At 51.0% G+C, this 20,120-nt stretch overlaps 1 pseudogene; it reads right to left on the reverse strand.

Moving 5' to 3' along the window:
• Positions 1-17,664: 17,664 nt before the first annotated feature.
• LOC147976359 (uncharacterized) lies at positions 17,665-18,691 on the reverse strand (annotated as a pseudogene).
• Between the last annotated feature and the right edge of the window lie 1,429 nt (positions 18,692-20,120).

Raw genomic sequence — 20,120 nt, forward strand, 5'->3', positions numbered from 1 at the left:
AAACACTACCGAATTCGGTGGGGAACCATCATCAAGGATATCGAAGTCCTTACATAAGTCTGCTCTTAGGAAGGAACTTCTTCCCCTTGAACAAATCAATTAGTGGCTTGGTGTGCTAGGGAATACATATGGAGTGGAGGTAATCAATCTACCAAACCATAGAATACTTCGCACGTATGCATGACTGATTTGGGATGATTCTAGAGGAAACAAAAACAAGCTTTCTTGAATTCACGGCGACAACTTACATCTAATGGACGTGAATCAAAGGAAGTCACTCCTTTCATCCAAGCATAGGCTTCATGAACGGATCACGAAGATAATGCTTACAAAATTTCCAACACTAGCTGGATGTTCAACACGAATCATGGAGGAGACAAAATGTTGCCGATGGGCTCAATAACAACTCATCGGAATTTCCATATCACTGGACTTCCACCATCATGTGAACACGGTGATAGCATTGGTCAGACCAAAAGATGTAATGGTGTATTCTCGAGGGATCAGCCACGAGTAAGACAACACTACGAACATCGTTGGTTCTGATTTGACTCGACAATAGCCCATACTCAAGTCAAAGTTTTGACAAGACAACAGATCCAACAACTGATCACGAGGACCAATTGGTGAAGATATCATCTTTCTTCAACACACGCACAAACACAAAGATATCCCTTAACATGAACTAAGTCAGACAAGCTTTTATCTTCCAACTCTCCAAGTTGTTGTTAAGCTTAACCAACTAGCTCAGGGGTATCCAACACAGGTTCTTGGGGAAAAGTGGTTCATCGGAAAACCAACTTGATCACGAACTCAACATAACGGTCAGGTGACAACCTGGTAACACTTCCGAGAAGATATTCGGGAATTCACGAACCACCGATATGTTATTAAGCTCGAGAACAATCTTGCTTTTCAGGGCAAGACGATATGATCAAGGAGCGAGGGATTCACAGTCCTAACTCATTGGTCGATGAGTGCACCCGGAAATATGGACTAGGTAGCACGGTCAATCTTAGGATGGTGATTTAATTACCAGCACACTAAGAATGAGAGTATTGTCCATTAACTACCAAGCAACGGAGTTGCTAGGAATATTGCTTTCACACACCACGATTCACTTGTCGGCATTCCAGTTATAATAACACGGAACTGAGGAATGAACAATGATGGCAAGAAGCATTACTGCGTCAAGAGTTCATAAGAGGTGGTGCAATTCTCATGACAGTCCTGACATAAAAGGGGTAATACTCCAGGGTAGAACAGAGCAAAAGCTGGATGGTATTTGATCTGCAGAACACAACTACTTTGACCCAATCCTGGATATGGATGAGTTACTGGAGTTTGTTTCTCCTAGTCATTCTGAAATAGAATGGCTCGACGGACCACGAGAAAAATAAGCATCGATAACACGAATGCACAACTAAAGAGGGACAACTCAAAGGAACATATAATTTTCTGAGTTGTGGATGCATAGATTAGTATGTCGAGCAAAGCCCAACATTTCTTTCGGACAACCCATGCAGATAGGTAGGACTGGCAGATTCACAATGTAGAATGGATAACTCATTAAGAGCACTCTGGCTGTGATCTTTTGGTTCAAGGAACTCCTGCCAAGAATGGTTCATGATAGTTGGAAGAAGGATGTACCACGAACCTCGAGGACTATCGCAAAGGTTACTAATATCCTAAAGAAACTAGCAACACTATCAACATGAGATGAGTAGGGTGAATCTCGTGTTCAAAACCCAGGAGTAGATTGCCCACTACTAAGTGGCATCACGGGATGCTTTCAAGAATGGTGGCCAATATTATCACACCGGGAACACAAAACACGGCTAGATTACTAGGTGACTCCCTAAACACCTAGGGTCATAATAATAGCTCCAACATATATGTCGAGGCAATAGAGTACCTCAACTGACAGGTAGTATGATTAATCTGGCCCAAATGGACATCAGGAATGGAAAGAAAGGGTTTGCAAATGCATCAGACTATGTAGAGACCTGGGATGACTCGGACAGCGTAACGGCTGTAAATGCTCAAAAAGATTTGAGGCATCCTGCAAAAATGGTGGCATAACCACTCAACATCACAATATCAAGGTTCTGAGGCCAGTTATGAATATATGGAAGTAGTAGGAACTGAACTGAGGCTTGAAACTATCAATCCTAGGCAACTACGGTTCAGTAACATGTCATCCTGATAGATAGATGAGAAGGCCTAGTTCTTAATCCCCGTAGAAAAGAAGAGGGTGACTCAGATCAGAAGGACATAGGGTAAAGGAGTAAAAAGAACCTTATGTTCCCTTCCACAATCAATTCCCTTACATAACTAAAGCATTTCTAGACTCGACTTCGACCAGTTTGGCTTGGTAATCCTACAGGCAGTCAGGCTCTGATACCAACGCTGTCAGGACCCCGATTCCAAGCCACATTGATCTAGCCGGTAACACCTCATATCACTTTGCGGCCTCACGCACGGTATCCCACGGGTGTCGCCTTACCATGGCCCGGGACCGTTTGCGCCTTTTGACTCACGTATATGATAATGTCGCTAGCATCCATATGACAGAGAACCCGGGCCGACATGGCTAGTAGTGAACCCAAAGCGGCACAGACCTATGGAGACAGGCATACATGAACCACATCGAGCATGTCGGTCATCAGCGAGTGATTCCGGGCTGTAGCACTGGGCTAACAGGACTCCGGGGAACCCGGGCTGTAGCAGGCTAGGCAGGACTCCGGATATCACAGCGTGACATTTCCCCGAAGGGACAGACATAGGAACGAAGTGAAACACATGCCGGCCAGTCAAGCGTCCTGAGCAGTAGTGCTGGGCTAGCAGGACTCCGGTGAACCGGGCTGTAGCGGACTACTATGGCTCATGCAAGCACTAGACTACATTTCCCCATAAGAGAGGCTGCCAAGGATAAACAACTAGATTGTCGGATCCCACACATACCAAGCATTTCAATCATACACACAATATGCTCGATATGTGTAAATACAACATGGCATCACAACATAACTCTACAACTCAAGTATTTATTTATTAGGCTCCGAGGAGCGAGATATTACAAACATGGGTCTCATGACCCAGCAGTCATAGCATACAATGCAAAGCACATGCGGAAGCTTAACATGTCTGAGTACAGACATCTACAAATGGAAAAGGCTAAGAAGCCTGACTATCTACTAGATCCTGCCGAGGGCACAAGATCATAGCTGAGGTATCAAGCTAAACGTCAAAGTCCACGCGGAACTACTAGCAAGAGTAAAATCTCTCTGCAAAACATAAATTAAGCAAACGTGAGTACAAAGGTACTCAGCAAGACTTACATCAGTACTAAACTACATATGCATCGGTATCAACAAGGGGGTGGTGGAGTTTAACTGCAGCAAGCCAGCTTTGACTCAGTGGCTAACCTGAACTACGATTGCAAGCAACTCTTTTGAGGTGGCGCACATGAGTCCACATATTCACCATTCAATACACCACTATCGATCCGCTCCCGTCTCCCTACGAGAAGGCCATCCATAGCACTCACACTTATCTTGCGAGTTTTAGAGTATCCACATTTACTTGTCTATGAACTATGCAAGGGGTCCAAATTTCCATATCCGAGGAATCCGGCTATTCGAATAGATAATGATAACCCTGCAGGGGTGTACTTCTTCACACACGCTCCCACCACTTACCGTCGTTTACACGACATGTACTCGGCAACCTTCAAGCGGAAGCCCAACGAGGGTGTCGGCCACGGCCTACCTAAACACTTAAGTCTCTAGTCCAGGTTTATCGCCTATCCAGGTTCCATCCGCAGGGAGTCCGGCCGAGGTTTCCACATACGGCCCCGAACGATGTGAACAGGGTTCCCGAGACACCAAACGGGCGCCCGGTACACCGTGCCACGGTGTATCTACCGCAACATAGCCCACCCCTAGGGTCAGCGCTACGCACGGCCGCCAACACATAATCTACAAACACCAGAAACTAGTTGCAACTCCTGGACAGAGTACTAGGGTGATTAATAAGCCGAGAGGGTCAATTAAGGATCCCAATGAGTGGTAGTAGCTGTTCATGGATCACAGACACAGAACTCAGTTCCTGAGGACGGTTTCAATGAGACAACCCACCATGTACTCCTACATGGCCTCTCACCGCTACCTTTACCAAATCGTGTTCACACACTTAGCTCACACACAGTAGGGCATGTTCACACAACTCCGATTCATCCCCGATGAATCAGAACTGACTCAACTCTAAGCAGTAGCAGGCATGACAAACAAGCATGAATGAGTAGGCACATCAGGGCTCAAACAACTCCTACTCATGCTAGTGGGTTTCATCTATTTACTGTGGCAATGACAGGTCATGTAGAGGATAAGGGGTTCAACTACCGCAACAAGTAGCAGATGATCGTTGTCGTCCTAATGCAGTAAAAGAGAGCAGGAGCGAGAGAGTGGGTTTGTATAGGAATGAACAAGGGGGTTTTGCTTGCCTGGCACTTCTGAAGATAACATTGGGTCTTCATCAGTGTCAACGATCACAGCGTCGGTACCACGTCTATCGAGAGGGGACAAATATCGGCAAACAAGGAAGAACACAATCAATGTGATGCAACAATATGATGCATGATCATGACATGGCAGTATGCTGTTGGTTGGCCTAATGCAACTAGCAACAAGTTAAATGGAGTTGGTTTGAACACTAGGTTCAAATTCAAACTCCACATGTGGTTATTTAAATAACATTCATTTGATTTGTCCTAAACAGTGGCCTTAAGTTGTTCTAACATGCATGAAAATGGTACAGATGGATTCCTTGATTTTTTTTGATAATTTTTCATATATAATATATTTCATTTGGAGTTACGGTTAATTTTCTATTATTTTTGAAGTTTTGGACATTTTCTGAAATAAATAAATCATTTAAGATTTATTTAAATTCCAGAAAAAGGATTACTGCGTCAGCCTGATGTCATGATGATGTCACCAAGTCAACAGGGCTGGTCCGGGTCAAACCTGACCAGTGGGGCCCACTGGTCAGTGACCCAGGGCTGGTTTCTGTGGCTGACGTGTGGGACCAGGTCAACGGTGACGTGGCCAGGTCAAACTGACTGGTGGGGCCACGGTCATTAGCTTAAATTAAATAGGGTATAACCCTGTGGTTAACTAACGGGTGGGGCCCGTCTGTCAGCGTCTGTTAGGGAGGGATTAGTGGTGATTAGTCTTAGTTAAGCGACCACGTCAGCGGTCGACGCCGGCGACCAAAAGCACGGCGGTGGCTCGCCGGAGATGCTCGGGACGGAGCTACAGAGCATCGTTTCGCTCGTGGTTTGCGGCTACGGCGAGCTGGGAGACTCGCGCATCCAGCAGTGGCAACACCTCGCGCCGGGGTTGACTAAATCGACGGCGGCGGCAACTTTTGCGGCAGCCGGAGTTCGGGAACATGCGGGCACGAGGCTGCGATGCACTAGGGGGGCGGCTAGCGGCTGCGTTGGCCTCCTCGGGGCTTTCTGAGCACGGTGAGGCGCTCCGTTATGAGCGTGCGCAGCTATGGCCATGGCTACGCCATGGCCGGCGGCGAGAAGCTTTCGGCCACGATGAGAAATGGAGCTAGGGGACGGGAACGGAGGGGGCGAGCACAGGAGAAGCAGCAGGGGCTCACAGCGGATCGACGGGTAGGCTCAGCGGCTCGGGGGAGGTCCTGACGACGGAGAATCGAGGACGGTGGCCGTCGGAGTCCGATGAAGAAGACGGAGCTGATGGCGGCGTTGTAGGGGCTCCCGCGGGGCATGGCTCGGTGAGGAGGAAGAGGGGGTCGAGGCGGAGCCTCTGAGCGCGTCGGTGAGGCGTGGGGTGGCCGGTGGCCACGGCGGTGCGCGTCGGCGGCGACGGCTACGCTCGGCGGTTGCGAGTAAGAGAAACGGAGGAGGGGGTGAGCGAGGGAGAGTGCGAGGGGTTCCAGGGGGCGTGTGTGGCGGCGTTGGGGATGTCTAGGGCGACGAGGGGGCAGCCAGGCAGGCAGCTGCCGGCGTGGCACGCCGCGGCGCCGTGGCTGTCTTCTCCTCTGCCTTCTGGCAGGAGGAAGAAGACGCCCCTGCCCTCGGTGGGCTGGGCCAGTTGGCTGGGCTGCCAGCTGGGCCGGCCAGGTGGGCTGCAGGTGAGATTACTCTCTCTCTCTCTTAATTCTGTTTCTGTTTTCTATTTATGTTATTTTGTTTTGATTTAGTTAAAATACTAAATCATTTTATAAAATCCTAAAAATAAATATGTGACTAGAATTAAAATATCCCAAACCACATAAAATGTTCCAGGATTATTGGACATATATTAATTATATAAAGAATATATATCCAATGCAAATAGTTATTTAATTAATTCAAAGGCCCAAAATAAATATCTCTGAGATTCCAAAAATATTGTTTTAAGTTTTACCTCTTGCCAATATTTTCAGAGACTAAAAGGAACATTTTCTTGGACTTCTTTGAAAAGATTTTAATGTTGATTATTTTTGAAGTGATTTATGAGGGTTTCAACTAACCTCAATTCAACTTTCAGAATTTAGACATGATGCATGATGCTCACTCGGGTAAATAGCTACAAGCAAATTCTAGGGCTGTGACAGAGTACCCGGTCCCGCCGGACATGCGGGTGCCCGGGGCGTGAAGGATCAGCGTCGGCGGCGTGCCAGTGCCCCCGGTACCCACCGGCGCGGCGCGGCATGCGGAGATCGCACGCATCCGCTCGTCCCTGCCGCGTGCGGCGAGGGAGGGGCCCCGGTACGTCCCCGACAGCCCAATCTGGGAGCCGTACTTCCGCCGCCGGCACGGCGAGCAGCTCGAGGCCACCAACGGCGTCGTGCCCTCCGGCAGGTTCAACGCCGCCGGCCGGCGTCGGTGGTGGGGCGTGCCCGGGCGCATGTTGGAGTCCGTCTTCGAGTACATCGAGGGCGGCAACACGCCGCGCCTCGGGTACCCCGCTCCCCCGTCCTTCTCACGCTGACGCCGGGGAAGCTCCTGGACGCCGAGGCGCATGGAGACCGGGGTGTCCTCCTCCTCGTCCGGCGGCTCTCCCTGCCTCCACCTCCGCCCCGTCAAGCCGGAGCCCTAGGACATGCCTGTCAGCGCGCGTACCCGCAGCTCCGGCGGCTCTCCCTGCCTCCACCTCCGCCCCGTCAAGCCGGAGCTCCAGGACGCGCCTGTCAGCGCGCGCACCTGCAGCTCCGGCGCCCTCGTCGAGCCCAAGGTGGAGTCCAGCCTTCCCCCGGAGTACGAGGAGATAGTCCGGCGCGGCTTCTCCGACGAGGACGCCTTGCGGTGGTCGCGCGACGACTACCTGCACGAGGAGATGATCCGGCAGCCCCGGGCCCTGGAGGAGATCGCCGCCCGCAAACGTGGGCGCGAGGACGAGGACGGTGTCGTCGTCCTCGATAGCGACGACGACGACGCCCTCGGACCGTCCAACCCGCCGCGCCAACCGGGGGAGGGATGCAGCAAGGACGGCGGAGGCGTAGGCGGGGGCGACAACGACGACGACGGTGACTACACGCGGTTCTACAGCCTCCTCGGCATGTAGAACCGCGTGGGCGGGCGGTGAGGCGGGCGGCGAGGGAGATGGCGGGGGTAGCCCGCGGTAGTTTTTTCTTTTTTTTGTAAAATATGTTTAAATTTGAACGAACTCGTCCGTGTTTGCGTTGAATTTAAACATTTTAAAAACCCGTGGGGGGCCGCGACTGGGGGCATCACGCCCCCAGTGCGCGGTTTAGCGCCAGTGCGCCTTCAGAGGGTCATTTTTTGCCCCTCCTGATTGGCCAACGGCTAGAGATGCCCTAAGGCGACACATCGTTGATGGTTGGTTGCAACAATCGGCGAGCCACTTGGACTTCTACATGAGAATCTGAATCTCGCTAACAAGAAAAGTTCAGAGGGCGTTGCATGCATGTTGCCGACCGTCTGCGGCCGAAAGGAACAGTCGAGTCAAACCACCCGTTGCTACTATGGATCGCCATCGAATATTTAGATGACTTTGGTGCTCTAGCGTTCGCTTGGAAGGAAGGAATCTCGAGAGCTTTCGAGGTTTAATCAATATATATCATCCATTATCAGCTGAGACTTTCTCGTCGTGCATGATGATGCTGGTTTCACTTGTCAGATTCCTTCCCTCTCCCTCGCTTGATGGAAGCTGACGCAGACGCAGACGCGCCACCCTTGGTCCGGCTCGGCCGGACACGAAACGACGCGGCGTTGGCGCGTCACTGCATGCGGGCCCGCCCGGATAAGGGACGCCTACCTCATCTACTGCGTCTTAATTAATCTTCTTCCACTAACACGGAGACCTAATTAACAAACCAAAGCTCGCCTGCCAAGTAGCACCATCTTATCTGGTGCTGATCACTGCAAAAGGTGCTGCAAACTAGTGTGAATATGCATCCAAAGTTTCAAACAATTTTATCGTGTATCAGTATTGGATTACGTTCGGCAGTCTAAAGTACTCTCTCCGTATCAAAATATAAGACGCTTTTGCAGTTCAATTATATTTTGGTATGGAGGGAGTGGTACTCATCTATACTCCTAGGTGATTTCTTCTATGAAAAAGTTGTATCGATACACATGGATGGCACGGGCGACGGCATCAAAGGCTAAAGGTAGTTATTATAATATGTTTATAGCTCCCGAAGGGATCTCGTAAGAGACTGCATCTATAACATAACTAGTCGTTTGATAAAACTCACCACCATTTTGTTTTGACAAAGAATAGATAAAGTGGTTCCTCCACTTTCGGTGAGCCGCGTATTCCATAACTTGAAATCTAAATCATCGAAGTTTTCATAAAAATATGTCCGTGTCGCGAGAAGCTACTATGAACCCCCAAGCTCACCTCTTTTTCCCTTTTCTTATGTCAAGGAAAATGGTGTTTTTGTTGATTAGGAAGGGATATAAACCACAACTCGGAGAAGGGGCACCAATACCGACAAAGGCCTCCCTACATTATCGACGAGTTTGATGCATATGTCGTTCATATCAACCATATTTAAAGAAATAAAAATAAACAATTAGCATCATTTTATGCAGGTTATCATCGGCACACGATGTGACGTATAGGTAATTCATGTTATGTCTAACTCATGACTTTGTCCCTGCATGCCACCCATGCTCAATAAATGATGATTTTTCTAAGATATTTTGTCAACTTACTTGGATATCCTAACTTCAATCAAGAAAGTGTAGAATATTTCGGTTAGGTATTAAGATCACATCCCGGGAGAAAAATGTGTGCTAGCATTATGATTGAGGATATTTGGTCATTTAATATTTTTTATCGCAGTCAAACGAGACCGTCGTACACAATGCCAAAATGAACCTCCGCGATCTGGATGCTCATGGGGTAAAACTCCTGGGAAACATACGCAAGCATATTACGCATCGACATCGGACATCAACAGCCGGCCAACTAATTTACACGATTATATTTTTTTTGGTTTTCATGCTTGTGGTTTTCTTAAAGAAAATCGTGGAAACCATTTTCATCTAAAAACAATCTTGTGTGTGTGTGTGTGTGTGTGTGTGTGTTTTCCTGCTATAGATACTGTCGGGTAGTTGCTGAGATGCACACAAGATGGTAAAGGGTGACTGAATCATCTAATGGTAGTCCAAGTCCCTATCTCGACGCAAACCGCGAGATGCAGAGAAGTTCTTGTATGGACCCCCGGCAGCACAGCGCTATGTCCCCCCATGTTCCCAAGATAGACAACAGTGAGCTGTGCTCTTTTTGTTTAGCACAACCGTTGGGAAAAACATTGCTATCGCCCTACGTATCAGGTTCATTGAATCTTGCCAGGTTCGATATTACCAATAACAAGCATCCATCTTCCCTGGCCTCCCAAGATATACTATAATACCATCCCTATCTAGTCAGTGATGGTATGAGGTTAAATTATTCAGCCTTGATAGAATCAGAGAGTAGTACATGGTTAGTTGCTTGTTGAAGCTTTTGCATTGGTTTAGGAGTCGGCCTGTTCGGCACCATCGCCGGTCCAAACCAATGGCTTCCCGGACTAAGACATAGCCTAATGATGAAAAGTAGCTGATGCCTACTTGCAATTTGGATTTGTTGCATCAATTATACTGTAGAAGGTACTCTTACAATCTTTTTATAAAAAAAGCCAATGGCTTCTTTTACATGTGTAGCAAGGCTGCATGCTCGGTGAAGTTTTTTTTCTACTGTGCCGAGCAAGGTAGCTTGCTCACATGGGCAAAGGAGTCTCAGGGTGTGATCGAGTGCGCGCCTTTGTGTGTCTTGGAGTTCTACTAGTTGTTTTGTCAAAAACAAATTGAAGACGATACGAACGCAGATTTGTTTTGACTTGCACACAAGCCTCGATGTATTTAGCCGAGACGTTTACACGCTAGCAGTAGTTTCATGTCTATGAGACTACGATTACATCGAGGATATACGGAGTACTTATCAGTAAATGCTTTTCTGTGTACCTAGAAAAGGATATCGTCTACTGTGACTGGTGAATAAATTATAGAACACCCCAATCATTTCCGTGTGTAAATTAGAAAGGAGACAAGGAATTGCCTGCCTACCGACCAGGCACAGCTCAAGGCTCCATCTGTGATGAACAGGAGATAGAGGGCGACAAGGAGGAATCCACACGAAATACTTCCCAGAAGAAACCGGTTCAAGGATGAGTCCATCTCATTCATGGGCCTGTCCGTTCCAACCATCGGTTGTGCTGTTTTTGGCTTTCCTATCCTTGCAGGTACAGAGATCGATCAACAAACCGTAGTCAGAGAGGGGGAGAAAACAACTGAACAGGAGTATTATTTTCATAGGCAGAACCGTAGGTAGCCAAAGTGTGAAGAAATTTTGTGTGTAGCACGAGCTGTTAGAGCATCTACAGCCGGACCTTTGAAACCCGCCTCATACGCTCGGACGGGCTGTCCGATCACTAACCGATCACGTTTTTTCGATTCAGACGAACGCCTCAAATGTCCGGCCTGACCGACACCCCCATATCCAGCCTAAATATAGGACGGATATGAGACGACCGGACGCGGCCGTGCATGCCCGCCACATGGGACCCGACCCATGCAGGCCCACTCGACCCCATTTATATTCGTCTCATCCGCTCGCCGGAGCAAACCCGAGCTCATCTCCGGCGGTTTCCGGCCTTCTCCGCTATGGCAGGCAGCGAATCGGATTTCAACCAGTTCGGATTCATCGACTGGGGTGCCATCCTGTGTGGGGTGGAGGAGGCAAGGGCAGTCCGCATTGCACTCCGCCGCTCTCGGGAGGACAGCGCCCGCCCGACGGACGGATTCGTCCACCGGACGCCATAGCGTCTCTCACCGGGCGCTCGGGTACTCTGGTGCTGGATCCTCACGGTCCCAGCCGGAACACCTCTTCTTCCCCATCACCGGTCGGGCAAAGTATGAGTTTCATCGGGAACGGGCGGCCCGCCGTGGGAAGGAGAGGATAAGGGCCCGCCAGGCCCGCATCGCGGCGACGCGGCCGGCCGTAGAGGAGGAAAGCCATCCGCGCCCGCATTTTGAAGAAACGACAGCAGAGGGACACACGGCCCTCGTCCGAGAGCAGAAACGGGTGGTCTGTGCATGGCCGGACTGCCAACAAAAGAGGAGAAGGAGGACATCGATGACGAGGGAAGCTCTGGCGACGAGCAGATCCGGCTCAATCCGTACCGTGTCTTTGACTGGTACTTCCGCGAGAAGGACAGCAAGGGCACCGGGAAGGGTAAGGGCAACCGTGGATGAACTGCATCGTATTCAAACATGCTAAATTTTGGTAGTCTGGTAGCATATTTAGTGTAGTGTGATGGAGTAGTCGGACGATGCGTGTGTATCGACGTAGTTGCATGAGTTTGTATGGATTTGAGATATGGTAACTGAGGCGTCCGAATGTGGATTACATTATTGATTAAGGGGTGCTCGGTCACTACACACAGACACGTCCGTGAATATTTGAGTGGCCGGATTAGGAAAGTCCGAGCATAGATGCTCTTAGATTTGGCCCTTGTCATGTGATGTGATCATGTCCATGCAAATGCCGTATGGCGTGGCGTGGCCTTGTGGCAGCGGACGAAAGCCACTCCGTGCGGACTCCGGGAAGAGGCCAGGCTCTCCACCCGTGCAGAACGGAGGACGGGATCGCCGTCAGATATAATGCACACCAAGCAAGGCATTTAAGAGCAGTAGAACACCCAGCCCAGCCGGAGGCATCCAAGCAACAGGGATACGAATCTCGCCTAGAAGTACTACCTGGGAAAAATATCCCCACCGAGCTATCAGTAGAGAACGACTGATGAGTGATGACCGAGCTAGCTGGTTAGGTCGGCTGTGATTCTCGCAAGGTTCTCTTTGCAGTGCAGTTTTCACGGCGCCTGCAGACAGATTAGGGCCAAGATCGTCGCCGGAGCTTAGACAAAATTCCCACCCATCACGATCCATCAAATTTTGGCAGTTCAGCCGTACCACGTACCAAACTGGTCTGGTCGGACCGAGGACCGGACGGACCTTGACAAGGAGACCCGCCCACAGGCCACAGCACGCGTCACACCACAGGCCCTGTGCCGTGCCCGTGCGCTGCACTGCTTAGAAAAAAGCCCTCTCCACCGAAGCGCGGTGCATCTCCTTCCCTTTTGCGATAAGGGAGGGAGGGAGCGCGGGCTTCAGCTTCAGTGCTTCACTGCAGCTGCAGCCTACAGTTTTTTTTTTTTGCGGGGTCACTGCGGCCTACAGTTTGATGGACCAAAGCGGGGCCTCCTCGTCTCCGCGTACGCCTCGCACCGATGACGTCGACGTGATGAGCGGCCGGCGTCGGCGAGTAACCACATGGCACGGGGCGTTTCGGCGAAGCAATCAAGCGTTGCAGATGGGATCTGGTTCGTTCGATTTGCTGGACCGGGTTCGATCCGGTCTTCTTCCACACCGTGATAATGCGGGCATTTATGTTCTGATGATGAAAAAGGAGGAGATGGATGAGCGGGAGCAGGCGCAAAAATTAGTGGTTCGGCGGGCGTCGCGGCGGCAGGGTGGGACTGGGACTGGGACCCGTGCGTGTGGTGTGCTCTGCTCGCCGGTCTTTCGGCGGGCGCGGCGGCGGGGCTCGTGGGAACAGGAGCGCACCACGCCTTTGCTTTGCTTTGCCCCAAACCCGGAGCCAGAGTAACGGAGCCCCATGCAAAAATGGCCTCCGGGTAAAACAAACCAAGATAATGGTCGCTTTGGTCCTGCTCAGTTGACCCCAGGGAGACAGCAAACAGGATAATGGTCGTTTTATATTTCAGTCCCGCGTTACTGTTCCGTAGCAATAATGGTACAAGCCGTCGAATATACTGCGCGTCTACTGGTGGTAACTTATTTCAGGATGATTACTTTACGTTTTACCAGTGTCCTGTGAAAGGCCGAGTCCTGCTCATCTTGAATGGTCTATGGATTACTACCACGAAGATCTCCATGGATCAAAAGAGAAGGAGCATTGCTGGTTGTTTTAGAGCGTGCTTTCGATTGAAAAAACACACAGCAGGTCCACTGCCCTTTTCAGATTGTTCGTTTTGTCCGGATTTTCTAAATGCGCTAACCATACACCCAACATGGAGACGCATCTCGTCAGGTCGTCTGGAATTTTTTGCAAATGAAATTTTGTTTCCACGACCTAGTTCATGTCGGCTAGAGCGCCAGCGGCCGGCACACATATACCAACCTACAAAATGATGAACCTCCGAGTTTTCACTCCGGCAACAAAGCCAACGTCCGGCATGCTTGCCAGCCTACAAACTGGTCACCCCCCCCCCCCCCCCCCCCTTCCCCCAAGTTCTCTCGCCAGTAACAACGCCAGCGGTCGGCACAACTATGAATGAGACTAATAATAGGAGAGCAGGTTTTTGTAGCTGTGATTTTATGTTCGAAAACCGAGCTTCAAATCAGGGGTCACGTAACCTTGTGAAATTTTCTTTCTTGTTGCCTCAGTGTCTCTACTTGTGGCTCCTTTCCCAACATGACCCCCTATGTATCCCTTTGAATATTGTTTCATATTAATAAAGTGTGAAATCCCTCAAAAAAAGCTAGTTGTGTTAGTGTAGCGAGTCAGACCTGTAGCGGATATGGTATTCTACCTTTTGTTCTTAAAATAGTGGAATGATATTTGGTAATATTTTTTTGGAAAAAGTGATTTTTGAATGAAAACATGATATTTTTCTAAAAAAGTGTGATATATTTTTGGAAAAATAAAGCACATTTTTTAAAGGATAACATGAACATCTTTTTAAACATTCGTTTTTATTAAGAAAGGAAACAATTTTTGAAATCCTGAACTTCTCTGAAAAATAAACATTTATTTAAAACCATGAAGAAGTTTTCAAATCTCAAACATCTTTTTGATAACTAGAACTTCTTTTCAAAATGGATAAAAAAAGTTCAAAAAAGATAAAAGGAAAACAGAAGAAAAGAAATGAGAATAAGTCGGTCACAAACCTTCTATAAGGGCATCTCCAATGGCAACCCACAAAAAACCTCCGTCCATTGATACAGATGTGGGAGGCAGTCATCCAACGGTAGCCGCATGCATTTTCACAAACAACTCAAACCAACCGAACGAAATTCGTGCAAACTGGATGGTTTTCATTCATGTTCAAATATGATTTACACAAAATGTCGATATTTGGACCGTTTAACTGAAAAAACTATACCCTATACCGGGTGACCACCTCGCACACGTGGCCGCCCTGCCCTGACGCACCGCCGTCTCCGTCGGTGCCGTCGTCATCGTCATGGTCCCTCCAGCGATGAAATGGCGCCAGAGGGCTGCATCAACCTTGCCCGATGGCTGCGTGCCGCTCGTGGACAAGCCGCTCCGCCTCCTGCTGCGCTGTGCGGAGGGTAGCCCAACCACTTCCGACGTGGCGTGCAGAGCCCTAGCGGCGGCCTTGCCATGACCGGCATTTGCGAAGCAGTCGCTGAGCAACCAATCCTCGTCGATCTTGGTGAGCTCACCGTCAAGGTGGTGGCCATCTCCGCTCTGGTGACGGAGCGGTCGAGCGCCCACATGACAGCGAGGTCGAGTTCGTTGTAGATCCAGTCCGGCGCCACGTCGCTCTTGGCGAACGCGGAGCAACGACTGGCATTGCGCCGGTCGTACCGCTCCTGCTGCCGAGCTGCCCGCTCCGCCTCAGAGACAACGGATCTCGAGCCCGAGGGACCACCGAGGTAGTGGAGGAGGCGGTTGCACGCCTTCTTGATCGCGGGCGGCAGCTCCTCCTTGATGGCGAGGCGGTGGCGGCGTGGCGGGAAGGACGGCGCATCAATGCGGCCGTAGCGGCTGCACAGCGGGGATGCAGGCTCGTCCTTGACGCGGCGTCCGATCTAGACGCCGCGGTGGTGCGGGTGCGAGGCCGTCTCCTCTTTGACGCGGCGTCCAATCTGAACGCCGCAGTTTTGGCGGGGCGAGGCCGGCTCCTCGTTCACCGGCAGGAGCATGGACGCCTGCTCGATCTTGACGCGGTGGAGCGGTGGGGAGGCCGGCTCCTCCTTCACACGTGGGAGTGACGGCTCCATGCCACGGAGCGACTACTCCGTCATTAACTCGTTCTGGCGGATGAAAACTTCGTCCGTCAGAGCGGCCTGCTTGAGAAGTCGGGGCGGCTGCCGCGGTGGTTCCTGCGGCTGCGGCGGCGGCGCCTGCTCCTCCTCGTCACCAGAGGAGTTGAGGATCTCTTCCTTGGCGGAGGAGCCGGCCGTCGTGGACACTGATGGGCCCGGAGAGTGTCTGTGGCGGCGCCAAGACTCGCCGGTGGAGGAGCTTCCGCCAACTCCGCCTGCTGGCGTGGAGGACCACAACTTCGGCATCGCCGCAACTTGGGTCGAAGAGGGGGAGGGAGGGGTTCATGCCACGAAGATAAAAGGGGAGGGAGGGGCCCCGTGCTCGGGGAAAGGGTGGTGCATCTCTGTGCAACTCTGACGCGCGGTTTAAATAGCCATGACAAGGACCGGGCGAAGGGCCGGTCAGCCACTGTAATGCCGAAGTTGGTTCCTCGGGAACCTGCGTCCGCATTGAAGCGGCGGTTACCGAAAGCTCGCGTTGGTCATCGCCGCCCTCCCTCCCTCCCTTCAGTCACATCGCGTCATCAATGCTGACCTCCGCGTGCTCTGGGCCAACATGAATACGACGCGGTAAGCGGCGCGTGCATCGAAAGTAAAGCGTGAGAGGGACAGGTGACGGGTTTTTTGTGGGCCAGGGCGATCAAAAGCGGGCTTGGGAGTGATCCAGATTCCCGCACACTTTCCTCACATTTGTCTTTGGTTTGCGGAAGAAATCGCGTCTGAACCGCTTCGCGGACCGATATAGCTTGACATTGAATGGCTTCCGCAGCCCGGATAGCCCAGTCCAAGCAATTACGAGAGGTTTGGTGATCTGCCTTGAAGATGCCCTGAGGTTCTATTTTTAGGAACCTTCCGTAGCATTCTCAAAACCAGGTCTTGAACACGTTCTCTAGCTGCCAAAATGAGATGGCCCATTTCGTTCGTCGGGTCGCCTGCGTTTGTGCGAAGGATCAACAATTTGTTGCCGAGTGGATTCTAAAAAAAGAGGGAAATTATTGCTGAGCGCGTCAAGTAGGGTTATCTTTCGGGTTTGTCTACCATTTTCAACACCCGGCTTTGTTTCCCAAAAAGCGCTCCTCTGCAACTCGCAACAGCTTCGATGTGATCAAATCATCATAATCCATTTCGCCGCGTGCATTCTCACACGTGAGTATGCGGTGACGAATGTTTATGTTCCTTTCGTGTATATGACCTACCCAAGACTGCAACACGGACAGCGAAAATCTGGTTAGCTTCACTCTATTCCTCCAAGTCCCAACGGATTATTCGCAAAAAAAAAGTCCCAACGAATTAAATGGACGAGTCCCAACTCCCAGCTCATTGGAAAAAGGAGCTTATCCACAGCACCGTGGGTGGCACGGACCACAGGACCAGGCCATTCATTGGCCACGGACAAAAACAAGATGTTAAGATAGATTAGCCCCCACACAGAAAAAGAAAGATTGATTAGTCCATAAGCAAAGATTCCTTGGAGCTCATCTTCTTTGGCTGGCACATGCATTCAGCCTCCCTAAACAGTCCCGGGCCTCGTACCGTCCGGATAGAGAGCATCATATTCATGCAGCTTGATCATCAGCTGGTACGTGCTTACAAAATTAATAATGTTATCTTATCTACTACTAGTAGTTTTTGTAAGGGGCTTGTACGATGTGTCAGTAGATCCAGATGGACCATTAATTTACCTTTGCAGGCAGCCTGAGAACTCTGCTGCTTCACAGGATGCAGATGAGATAAATTTCGAAACAGTACTTTACCATTAAATTAATTAGCGCCGATCCAATGAGCTTTTTGTCCGTTTAGGTTTAGGTCGGCCAGACGGACAAGGATGTCCGCTTCCGTATTTGGGCCGGCGTGTGCGTCCAACATTGACCTGAATCCATTTTTGATGGCGCAAAAAATGAACGCATGCATATTAAAAAAGAGAAACAACATTAATTAAACATTAAAGCCGGCCACGAAGGCTAGCGAGAGTCCACGCATCCACATTTGCATTTAAAAAAATAAAAACAACCTAAACTACGAGGCGACGTGATGCCCTAGGCGTCCTCGTCGTCGTCCTCGGGGTCCGTGAGGTCGATGAGCGTCGGCACCGGCCCGGCCCAGGCGAACGCAGTGTTCCAGAGAGACGTCATGTCGGGCAGTGCCGGCGCGGGGGGTTGTGTGGCCGCCCGGGCAGCCGTGGCCTGGCGCGCCTCCTCCTCGGCCTCGCGCTCCTCCTCCTCGAGGTCACGCTCGAGCATCTCGAGATACTCGCCGTCGCGGCGCTCCTCGGCCACCCTGATCTTGCGCCAGTGCTCCAGGTACGCCTACTCCTGCGCCGGCGTCGCTCCCATCCGGATAGGCGGCGCGCGTACCCACTCGTGCACTACTCCCGTCCAGGAGTAAGCTCGATGGGGGACGGCTCAGGCTCCGGCTTCGGCTTGATGGGGACGGCGGGGCCACCGGCGGCACCACGCTGTCGCCCGCCGCGGAGAGGGCAAGGGCCTGCGCCATTGCCGCCTCGTACCGAGCCTCCTCTTCCGCCTCCGCTGCCTCCGCCCTGCGCCGCTCGTCCTCCTCGCTCTCCCGAAAGACGGCCGCAAGTGCCGCCTGGTAGGCGTCCTCCGCCGCCTGGTCCTCCTCGCGGACGACGAGCGCCGGTGGCGGCGACCTCTGGTCGACCTCGCGCACGCCCTGTCGCCTCGCCTCCTCGTGCTCGAAGGCGAACCACCTCGCCCAGTTGGGCGAGTCGGTTGCGTAGGCGGCCTCGCGGCGCTGCTCCGGCGTCAGCAGCGTCCGCCGGTGCCGCATCTCCTCCACGTGAGCACGAGCGGACCGTGGCGCCACCGGCACTGGGATCCTATCTGGATCCAGATGCCAGTCGTGCGGCAGCGTCACGTCGGGATACGGCAGAGGCTGGCGGTGCTGCCAGTGCCACTCCGCCTGGTGCACTGGCACGCTCACGTGCTGCCTCTGCCGGCGAGGCGTCGGCGCCAGTGGAGGCGGGAGGAACTCTGAGGGGAAAGGGGTGGCGGGGGACTTGCCCTTAGCCTTGCTGCCGCTGGCGCCGGAGAAGAGGCCCATCTCGCTGTGGTTGTGGTGGCTAGGGTTTGCTGGCGACGAGGGAGCAAAGGATGACAGATGTGGACAGCGAGTTTGGATGAGGACGGCCCCGCCACACGGTCGGCTTAAAAAGGACGAGCGCCGTAGCTGACGCGTGGGCCCGTCGTCATAATTAAGCTTACCGCGAGGGCAGCGGGTAGTTGGACGGCCGCCATGTAGGGATGCGGCGGACAGCGGGAAGGCGCGCGAAGCGTCCGTTAATTAAGGAGGTCCAACTCCCACTAAACTAGCAATGTGGGACTAAACTTTTAGTATCCCTTGCTTTGCACAAATGGGCTAAGTGGGCCTCTAGGATTTATTAGGAATTTCTGAAATAGTTATTGGGCTGCCCCCAATATAGACTAAATTCCAGCAGTAGTATCATTAAGTGGCGGACAGTGCGAAAGGAGGCAAGACCGCTAATGTTGTCATTGGAGACACTGACATGAAGGATGCTGGGTATGGTATATTTCCCACTATTCTTTTAGTATGTCATTCTCCTGATTGGTTGATTGACACGGGTGCTAATGTGCATGTATGCGGTGATATTTCCATGTTTTCGTCTTATCAGACCGCAGAGACTTCAACCGTGCTGATGGGCAACGGTTCAAGTGCTTATGTTCGTGGTGTTGGCACGGTCAATCTGAAGTTTACTTCGGGGAAGATCGTGCGGCTGAAGAACGTGCATTATGTCCCCTCCGTCAATAAAAATCTTGTTAGCGGATCACTTCTGTGTAGAGATGGCTATAAGCTTGTCTTTGAGTCGAATAAATTTTTAATATCCAAGTATGGAACCTTTGTTGGTAAAGGCTATGAGTCAGGAGGCCTGTTTCGTTTATCCTTATCAGACGTTTGCAATAAATTTGTTAATCATATTTGCAACAATAGTGAATCAAATGTGTGGCATTCACGTCTTTGTCATGTTATCTTTGGTTGCATGTCGCGACTAGCGAAGTTGAACTTAATCCCTATTTTCACCACTGTCAAGGGATCTAAGTGTCAAGTGTGTGTGCAAGCTAAGCAACCTCGTAAGTCTCACATGACTGCGGAAACGAGAAATCTTGCACCACTAGAACTCATACATTCAGATCTTTGTGAAATGAATGGCGTTTTGACAAAAGGTGGAAAGAAATATTTCATGACGTTAATTGACGACTCCACTAGATACTACCGTCTGTATCTTCTGAAATCTAAGGATGAGGTTTTGAACTTTTTCAAGATCTATAAAGCTGAAGTGGAAAACCAACTTGATCGAAAAATCAAGAGGCTTAGGTCCGACCGTGGTGGAGAGTATTTTTCCAATGAATTTGATGCTTTTTGTGCGGAACATGGTATAATCCATGAGAGGACGCCTCCCTACTCTCCTCAGTCAAATGGGGTGGCCGAAAGAAAGAACCGTACTCTAACAGAT

This window comes from Triticum urartu, chromosome 4A (genome assembly GCF_056163025.1).
Source record: "Triticum urartu cultivar PI428250 chromosome 4A, HENAU_Tu73, whole genome shotgun sequence".
NCBI lineage: Eukaryota > Viridiplantae > Streptophyta > Magnoliopsida > Poales > Poaceae > Triticum > Triticum urartu.